This window comes from Rutidosis leptorrhynchoides, chromosome 1 (genome assembly GCF_046630445.1).
Source record: "Rutidosis leptorrhynchoides isolate AG116_Rl617_1_P2 chromosome 1, CSIRO_AGI_Rlap_v1, whole genome shotgun sequence".
In the NCBI taxonomy this organism is placed as follows: domain Eukaryota; kingdom Viridiplantae; phylum Streptophyta; class Magnoliopsida; order Asterales; family Asteraceae; genus Rutidosis; species Rutidosis leptorrhynchoides.
In genome coordinates this window covers 498,415,550-498,426,857 of record NC_092333.1, presented here as the reverse complement: position 1 = coordinate 498,426,857, position 11,308 = coordinate 498,415,550, and positions in this window count along the sequence as shown.

The window sequence follows — 11,308 nt, the reverse complement described above, 5'->3', positions numbered from 1 at the left end:
GTGGGGTTTTATCATGATTGAGAAGTATGAATAAAATAATTCGATTACTCAAAGCGTATGAGTGAAGCTTATCGTAAAAGAGTGAAATGAGAAAATAGTGATTCGTCTTATCTTTTGACGTAGTCACGGTTGATTTTCGGATTTCAAGGGATTTAGAAGAAATCTTCGTGATTTGATTCTTCGGTAATCAAGGAAATTAGGATCCTCTTTGATTTAATACGGTAATCTGTCTTGATTGCTATGTCTGATATTTCGCTATAAATTGACCTCTTCCGTTCCATTATTTTCATCACTCCTACATCTTCTTCCTCATTTCATACTTCCCAATATGTTGCGAAAATATTAAATCCAGTCCCGTTTCTTAATATTTTCCTGGCTATTGTATCCTTCATTCTTCTTTTTCATTTGCCACCAGAGGAAGTTATTTTCTTCTACTATTACCTTGGGTTATAATGTTTTTAATTCTCCCGTGTCTTTATGTTGCAATACATATTGATATACACGGTTTGTAATTTAGGTGTTGTTGTCGAGTTTTATATTTTCCTTTATATTTCGGAGTTCCATGCTTTTGTTTCTTCTTCCCGACTTCAAGTCAAGCGAATAATGGTCCAGAATTCGTAGGTATGGAGTTTCGAATGATCATAATATACAAAGCAGAAAGGAAAGGTAATAGCACAATTTGATTTGTCAAATTACCAGAATATTCGGAAAAGACCGAATCATCAAGAAAATATTTTCTTGATAGTTTAGAGGTTAAATAGAATGAAAGAGTTATGTAACATGGTTCATGATGAGGGTATGATCTGTGAACCTTTATCACGTTCCATTAGAAACTCAGCATGACTTACTGTAATATAATCACGTTGATCAAGTGCCATTATATTATACTAATTCATGCTTCAGTTCCCAACACTACTTCAAAAACATTCATATTTTAAATTTGAATTTTTCAAAATTTAGAAACTAAAACAGTTTCCTTTCTGATGTAATACTGATATCGCGAAGAGATAAATGATTTCAGATAAGAATAGTTGCGAAAATATCTTCAGAAATATCGAGGATATTTATAATAAAAGATACGATGATATCTTACAATTTCTAAGATCGAAAGGTGATGAAGAATATTTGTCCGCAAAGGTTTAGAGTCAGGAGCAAGGTATTCGCTAATGACTTCAGCAGATACTCAATCATTTGGATTCTTTGAAGGCAGGTTTAGTTTTTGTGATTTGTCTACAGTCTCCTTCATGGTTTGTTCATTCCGTTTTCCAGTTCCAAACCTTCTCTTTTTCTGAGCTTTGCCAACACACTATTCTTTATCATCAAACTTTTGACTGTTAAGGTCGTTTACAGTTTTTGCTGCTTCATCAGTATTTTTCAAAAATTCGAAGAACTAATTCATAGTTTAGGGTGCTTTTCAAAAGTTCACAATTGAAGTACGTAAGTCTAGGAGATAGATGTTTTATGTACACATATAACTGTTGGCGTAGAATTGCTGCGATATTCGAGAATAATGATTGAAGCTTTTTGGTATGACAATTACCATTACAAGATGCATATGAGTACATGCTAGGGTTTTAATGAATATAATGATTTTTCAGACAGTCAAAGATCAATGAAGTTGTTGATAGTTTTATTGCTAATGTGGTGGGATATAAACGGTTCCCCGGTAATGATGACGAAGAGCAAACTTATATATCAAAGTTATAATAAGGCTTATTCGAATGGAAGGTCGATGTTGATTTGCTGGAGATGTGATAAAACTGGCTAATTTTGAAAAGGAATTGCAAGGTTATTTTCAGTAATAACAACGCCAATTGAAAGGACCCGTTCATATACATTATAAACGATTCACAATAGTTGATTACATTGCGAGGTATTTGACCTCTATATGATACATTTTACAAACATTGCATTCGTTTTTAAAAGACAAACTTTCTTTACATCGAAAATTGACAGGCATGCATACCATTTCATAATATCCACTATCCAACTATAAATTGATTTAATAATAATCTTTGATGAACTCAATGACTCGAATGCAACGTTCTTCGAAATATGCTATGAAAGACTCCAAGTAATATCTTTAAAATGAGCAAATGCACAGCGGAAGATTTCTTTAACACCTGAGAATAAACATGCTTTAAAGTGTCAACCAAAAGGTTGGTGAGTTCATTAGTTTATCATAATCATTTATTTCCATCATTTTAATAGACCACAAGAATTTCATTTCCAGTTCTCATAAATATACGTCCCATGCATAGAGACAAAAATAATCATTCATATGGTGAACACCTGGTAATCGACATTAACTAGATACATATAAGAATATCCCCTATCATTCCGGGATCCTCCTTCGGACATGATATAAATTTCAAAGTACTAAAGCATCCGGTACTTTGGATGGGGTTTGTTAGGCTCAATAGATCTATCTTTAGGATTCGCGTCAATTAGGGTGTCTGTTCCCTAATTCTTAGATTACCATACTTTAATAAAAAGGGGCATATTCGATTTCGATAATTCAACCATAGAATGTAGTTTCAATTACTTGTGTCTATTTCGTCAAACATTTACAAAAGCGCATGTATTCTCAGTCCCAAAAATATAAAGGGTAAAAAGGCAAATGAAACTCACCATACTGTATTTCGTAGTAAAAATACATATAACGTCATTGAACAAGTGCAAGGTTGGCCTCGGATTCACGAACCTATATCCATTATATATATATATATATCAAAATATAATAAACACATAACCATAATAAAACAAATCTATGTTTTAATATTAGCAATATACTTGCTATATTAATAAATTTTATGCTATATTAATAGATAATAGATAATTTAAATATATTTATTTTATATATTATATAATTAATATTTATTATAATTAGAGTTATTATTTAAATAAATTTTCGGTTCACAGAGAAAACTTTCTAACGACAATCATATTTGGTCTCACTAGTGAGTAAAATTTTTTTAATAACACCCAAAAGTTAAAACTTATGGTAAATGATATGCACTATAAGATACTGATTAGTCAAACTTAACACTTTAATCAAACTTTTTATCTTAAAGAGTGAGCACAAGTTGTTTCAAAGGACATATTAATTAGTATTGCTAATAGTACGCAATATATCTTGTGGAGCACATCATTTTCTATTAATTTAATTAGACAGGTTAAGTTAATGATTAATAGATAAGATAGATAAAAATAATAATTACTTCGTATAATATTTTTGTTTGTGATTAAACAATTAAAATGAAACAGTACATATAAAATATGGATATAAGTGGGTCTTGATTACAAGATTCGAACTCTTGACCAAAAGCTTGAAGTGGTTGCACTCTGCCAACTGATCCAGCAAAACATATGTGTTTTTACTATTAATCTCCCATTTAACCCAAGTTGACTGGTGGACTATGCCACCATTGCACATCACGCTCCGCCACTGTGAGTAACTCAGTCCTAGCTGGTTTAATGTGCACCCAAATACAACAAATCATGTATATATGTACTAATTTAGCCCATGTGTACGAATTATTCTTTCACAATTATGGAGTATATTTTAAACATATAGTTGTGATTTAATTTAACTAGCTGATTTTTGTAACTCGAATAAAGTATAGGTGGAGTGATTTTTTTTTTAACTCACCAACTTCGCCATCGTTACAATTAACGATCTCAAGGTGAGTACGTAACACAGTAGCCAGAATCATGCAATTCTTCATTTGTTCCGTACAATTTTCCACGAGGATGTCGTTGGTTGACGTCGGCTCGTAGTGTTCACCGTACAGATGTGTGAGCACTTGGACCTGGTGTTACTCGAGAGCCATAAACCCTTTCGATAGATCATGGCGGTTTTCAAGATGGTGGTGACTTGTTGTGGTGGTCGATGGTGGTGAAGGTGAAACAGAAACGGTGATTGATGATGGTGGAAAGTGGTGGCTCAAGGTGGCTTGGCCGCCGGTGAGATTGAAGGAGAAGGTCAAGTTATGTGAGGTTCTCTATCTCATCTCATATACATATAAATATATATATATTGAATATAATATATAATATAATATATAATATAATATTACTATAATAATAACACATGTGCATTGAAATAATTCAATAAGTAGCATGTGAACTTCTTATTGTTTTCTACCGACAGGAATTTAGGGACTATTATATCGTGCCCCGTTGTTCACTCAGTGGCGAATAAAAAGTTTTCAAAAAAAAATTCCATATTAACTATAATTATTTATTTTAGTCATTATGGTATATATTTCGATCACTAATTTGTTAAATAAAAATTACATCAACTGTCCCTCTCATTTATGGGTGAAATATAAAAAGTGTTAAAACTTAACAAATAGTTCCAAAATACATTTTTATTAAGCCTAAAATTTATAGAACACATTTTCGGATCACCGTTTATTTTAAAATCATATAAGTTCAAATTAACTTCTCTAATGTCTATCGGAATAACAAACGAGTATTACAATCCTTTAATATTTATTTTTAATATACTTTATTTATATAAAGATATGTTTTAAATAATAATTATTATAATATCCTATTTCTATTTTAATAATTTTGATAACAATAACACATAATATTTCAAATTATATTTTGAATTATTTTTTTATATATATACACACAAATCTATTTACAATTTAATTGTTCGTGAATCGTCGGGAATAGTCGAAGGGTAATTGATTACATGAACACAGTTCAAAGTTTTTGAAACATCAACATTACAGACTTTGCTTATCGTATCGAAATTAAATAAGATTCAAGTTTAAATTTGGTCGGAAATTCCCGAGTCATCACAGTACCTACCCGTTAAAGAAATTTCGTCCCGAAATTTGATCTAGTTCGTCATGGCTAACAATAAAAATGTTTTTATGACGAATATGAGTTGATAAATTAAAGTTTTATCATCATTGAGTAATGTGGATAAAACAATACGTTTATGTGAAGAGTACGAGTGAAGCTATCACAAAAGAGTGAATTGAAGAAAATAAGATCTTCCTTAGCTTTTGACGTAAACAGGGTTGAATTTCGGAATTCAAGGGATTTAAAGAAAATCTTCGAAATCTAAAAGATTTGATTCTTCGGCGAGTAAGGAAATTAAGATCTCTTTAATTAATGCGGAAATCTGCCTCGATTCCTCTGTCTGATATTTTCACTATAAATTTTACCTTTTCCGTTCCATTAATTTTCACCACTTCAATACTCAATTCCCAAATTCAAAAGATCGTGAAAATGCTTAATCCAGTTCTGATTCTTGTCCCTATCCTGATTATCGCAACAATCATTCTCCTTTTCCAACTTTTACCGGAGGAATCCGTTTATTTCTACTATGCTTTAGGGATTATTGTATTTATAATCCTCCCGTGTCTTTATATTGCTATACGCACTGATATCCACGGTTTGTAATTTCGGTGTTGTTGTTGGGCTTTATATTTTCCCTTATATTTCAATGTCACTGCTTCTGTCTCCTATAATTATTGTCATCCATAGTTAATGCGCTCGCTTATTTGCTGCGATTTATACCCCCTTTCTATTTCGGAGCTTCATGCTTTTGTTTACTTTTCGCAAGTAACGGTCCAGAATTCATAGGTATGGAGTTTCGAATTATCATAATATACAAGGTAGAAAGGAAAGATAATAGCACGATTTGTTTTGTCAAATTACCTGAATCACCGAGAATAGAACTACCAAGAATATATTTTCTTGATATGTTCAGAAGTTAAGCAGAATGAAAGAGTTATGTAACATGGCACATGATGACGTTATAATCTGTGAATCATCATGTTCCATTTAGAAACTCAGCATGACTTACTGTAATATAATCACGTTGATCAAGTGTCATTATATTATACTAACTCATGCATCAGTTCCCAACATTACTTCAATAACATTCATATTTTAAGCTCGAAAGTTTACATAATATAGAAGCTAACAGTTTCTATATGATGTAACACTGATAGCATGAAGTGATTAATGATTTCAGATAAGAATAGTTATGAAAATATCTTCAGAAATATGGAGGACATTTATAATGAAAGATACAATAATATCTCGGAATATCTAAGATCAGAGGATGATAGAAACTATTGTCTGCAAAGGTTTAGAGTAAGGAGCAAGATATTCACTAAAGACTTTAGCAGACATTGAATCATTTGGATTTTTTTTTTTTGAAGTCAAACTTATTCTTTGTGATTTGTCAACGACTTTCTTCATAGTTTCGCATAATCTGCTTTTCGGTAAAAAAAAATTTTATTGAATGTTTCCAATATAATGATACACAGGAAGCACGAAGAGGTATATAATTTCTTACGAGAATATTTATGAAAATATCCTCAGAAATATCGAAGATATTGATGATGATATTTTGGAATTTCTAAGTTCGATGGTTGATGGAGAAAGATTTTCCGCAAGATTTTAACATGACTTCGAAGCAAGATATTCTCTAAAGATTTCAACGGATCCAGAATTATCTGGATTCTTTGAATATAGGGTATGGTCCTTGTATTTATCCTTGGTCTCCTTCGTGGTTAGCTCAATCCATTTTCCAGTTCCAATTTTTCTGAACTTTTCCAACCTACTATTTTTTATCATTAAACTTCTGAAGATTAAGGTCGTTTACGGTTGTCTACAGTTTCTGCTGCTTCATTCAGCTTTTTCAACATTCAGAGTATTGATTTGTAGATTGGGTGCTGTTCAGAGTTTCAGAATGAAAGGCCATAATTCTAAAAGATAAATGTCATACATATAACTGTTGATGTAGATATGCTGTAAGTTTTCAAAGTATTGATTGCTGATTCCCGGTAATTGGTATGGCAGTTCTCGTTACAAGATGCGGATGAATATATGATAGGGTTTCAATGAATAATATAATGATTTGTCAGAGAGATTTAAGCCAAGAAGCAACGAGGTTGCTGGTACGTCTGCGGGTAATATGGTGGAATATAAAAGAATTCTCCGGTATCAAAAGGGTAATCGTATATATCAGGATTTATAGTAAGGCTACTTCGAATGAAAAGTCGAAGTTGACCTGCTGGAGCTGTGACAAAATTGGCTACTTTGAAAAGGAATCGCAAGGTTATTTTTCGCTAATAAATGCCAAAAGATCTGACACGGCTACGTGTTAAACTTTTACTCAATTGCCGAGAGTTTCTTAGGTGCATAACTATATACATAAATCTTTTCTTCCGTAGATGTAGTGCGGTTGATTCATCTTCTCAATTGAGGTGTTTTCAAGAATCATGAAAGGTTTGAACGCAGATTAGAATTGTCAAGATACAAATGAAGTTTACAATGGAATCAAGTGGCAAACTTGAAGAATTGTTTAGTTTCATATGTTATAGTCAATATTTTAATTCATTTTAATTGTCCAATGTTGGTAGTCTACAGTTGATAGTCCACAATTAGAAATTTAATAATTTACGTATAGTTTAATATATAATATTCGAATTAATTAATACGTGTCGTGACCAGTATACGTCTCAGACTCGATCACAACTCAAACTATATATATTATTGTAGAATCAACCTCAACCGTGTATAGAGAACTCGATCATTACTGCATATAGAGTGTCTATGGTGATTCCAAATAATATATATAGATGCGTCGATATGATATGTCAAAACCTTGTATACGTGTCCCGATAGTTAAAGTGCGTAAAATAAATAACAGAAATTAAATAATGATAAATAAAATGCGTAAAGTAAATAACAGAAATTAAATGACGATAAAAAAAAATTGCGAGAATGTAAATTGCGATAATTAAATTGCGATATATAAAGTGTAATCATTTAGCTGGGAACAATTAGCTTGGAACAGTTAGCTTGGATTCTTAACAAAATTTCTCATAGTTAATTTGTTTGTTTCTAACAAATTTTATTTTGTCCAATGTTTTCTTCATTATGCCACTTGTCGGATTCTGATAGATCAAAATCCAAATATGAAATTGAATGAAAATGGTTATTCTGTGATGAACGGATCGTATAGCTGTGGTTGCAAATAGGCTAGTAAATGACTGTTGAATCAGATTCGAAGAATGTACAGTGTAACTTATTAATGCGACATCTAAATATTATTCGGGTATTACCTACCCGTTAAAATATTTTCACCATTAACAGTTTGTACAAGAGAATTTTTAATTACAAACTTTATGAAAATATATATACATATATATTTTCTTCAGCTGTATTCATGGATTTAATGAGTTAATAAGATATTAAACTCATTTGCTTTTCGGTTGGAACTAGAATAAATAATCTCTAAAACTTTAGAGATTACATATTCGCCATGTCGAACGAAGATAAATGAGGTAGTACGATACGTAGAACGAAGATCATACTCAAAGTACAGATGATGATATTGAAACATGGATTGTTGATGGTACTGGGGCTGTTATTGATTGTATTGTTGGTGCCGGTGATGTTGCTGAAGCTGGTACATTTTGCACCATATTCTACGAATTGATTATTCGAGCGTGAAGTTCGTTGACTCATTACTCCAGGACGATTGTCGGTCGGAACGAGCGGATGAATAAGGTTCAGAATTGTGGATAGAATATAATCTTGTCGAGTTACCCCGGAAATGAGACTGAAAATGGTGTCTCGAACAGGTTCGCCGGTAAACGCTTCAGGTTCATTGTCAAGAGGTGAATTCGGTTGGTGGAAGGGATTGCCTTCTTCTCGTCTCCATTAATTAAGTCGACTACGAACTCATCATATGAATTGAGGATGGTTGGTTGGTTGATTCATTCTGGTGGCGCATGCTTTTGGAGCTAAGGTGGATATCCATATCGGAATAGCTGTCGGAATCCGAGAAATTTGAACTGGTTGAAGGATTTATCTCGTACGATCAGATGAAGGATTTTCGATAAGAAATAGATTATAGGATATAGACTAGTACCTTGCAATACATAATTTACATATGCATATATAATACTAAAATCCCACAGGTTACGGAGAAATCTACGGATGCTGTCAGGCAAAGGTAACCATAACAGATACGGTAAGATATGGATTAGCAGATACGCTAATATATGAATTTGTCTATACACTATTCATGCAATCAAAGCATTAAAATGTGTCTAGACTAAGAATGATAAGCAGGTAATTTCCTAAGGATGATAAACAGATGATTTTCGACGAAAATGATAAGCAAAACTTTTGACATGCAGACACGGTCGAAGTCCAGACTTACTAATGCATCCTAACGACTATTAGGTAGACACACTAATGCAAGACCTGGTTCACTAAGACCACCGCTCTGATACCAACTGAAAGGACCCGTTCATATACATTATAAACGATTCACAATAGTTGATTACATTGCGAGGTATTTGACCTCTATATGATACATTTTACAAACATTGCATTCGTTTTTAAAACACAAACTTTCTTTACATCGAAAATTGACAGGCATGCATACCATTTCATAATATCCACTATCCAACTATAAATTGATTTAATAATAATCTTTGATGAACTCAATGACTCGAATGCAACGTTCTTCGAAATATGCTATGAAAGACTCCAAGTAATATCTTTAAAATGAGCAAATGCACAGCGGAAGATTTCTTTAACACCTGAGAATAAACATGCTTTAAAGTGTCAACCAAAAGGTTGGTGAGTTCATTAGTTTATCATAATCATTTATTTCCATCATTTTAATAGACCACAAGAATTTCATTTCCAGTTCTCATAAATATACGTCCCATGCATAGAGACAAAAATAATCATTCATATGGTGAACACCTGGTAATCGACATTAACTAGATACATATAAGAATATCCCCTATCATTCCGGGATCCTCCTTCGGACATGATATAAATTTCGAAGTACTAAAGCATCCGGTACTTTGGATGGGGTTTGTTAGGCCCAATAGATCTATCTTTAGGATTCGCGTCAATTAGGGTGTCTGTTCCCTAATTCTTAGATTACCATACTTTAATAAAAAGGGGCATATTCGATTTCGATAATTCAACCATAGAATGTAGTTTCAATTACTTGTGTCTATTTCGTCAAACATTTATAAAAGCGCATGTATTCTCAGTCCCAAAAATATAAAGGGTAAAAAGGCAAATGAAACTCACCATACTGTATTTCGTAGTAAAAATACATATAACGTCATTGAACAAGTGCAAGGTTGGCCTCGGATTCACGAACCTATATCCATTATATATATATATATATCAAAATATAATAAACACATAACCATAATAAAACAAATCTATGTTTTAATATTAGCAATATACTTGCTATATTAATAAATTTTATGCTATATTAATAGATAATAGATAATTTAAATATATTTATTTTATATATTATATAATTAATATTTATTATAATTAGAGTTATTATTTAAATAAATTTTCGGTTCACAGAGAAAACTTTCTAACGACAATCATATTTGGTCTCACTAGTGAGTAAAATTTTTTTTAATAACACCCAAAAGTTAAAACTTATGGTAAATGATACGCACTATAAGATACTGATTAGTCAAACTTAACACTTTAATCAAACTTTTTATCTTAAAGAGTGAGCACAAGTTGTTTCAAAGGACATATTAATTAGTATTGCTAATAGTACGCAATATATCTTGTGGAGCACATCATTTTCTATTAATTTAATTAGACAGGTTAAGTTAATGATTAATAGATAAGATAGATAAAAATAATAATTACTTCGTATAATATTTTTGTTTGTGATTAAACAATTAAAATGAAACAGTACATATAAAATATGGATATAAGTGGGTCTTGATTACAAGATTCGAACTCTTGACCAAAAGCTTGAAGTGGTTGCACTCTGCCAACAGATCCAGCAAAACATATGTGTTTTTACTATTAATCTCCCATTTAACCCAAGTTGACTGGTGGACTATGCCACCATTGCACATCACGTGGCTCCGCCACTGTGAGTAACTCAGTCCTTGTAACGACCCGCACTTTTTCGATCATACTATACTTATAAGATTAATATTTACATAAATTAAACCTTGCCAACATGATAAGCAATCCAAATTGTCGAGATTTATATTTCCGAAAAGAGTTTTACATAACGTTTGACCGTCTAGTTTGACCGATGATATCACGAACTATACAATATATGATAATTATACGTTTGTGTATATATATGTATATATATACATATTTAACATGATTAAAGAATGTTTTAATACCTCATTTTATATTAATAACAACAAGTTATATGTGTATTTTGAAACTACTAACTTAAGTTTTCAAAACGATAACAATACGTAACGTTATTTGACATATATACTTAAGACTTATAATGTTA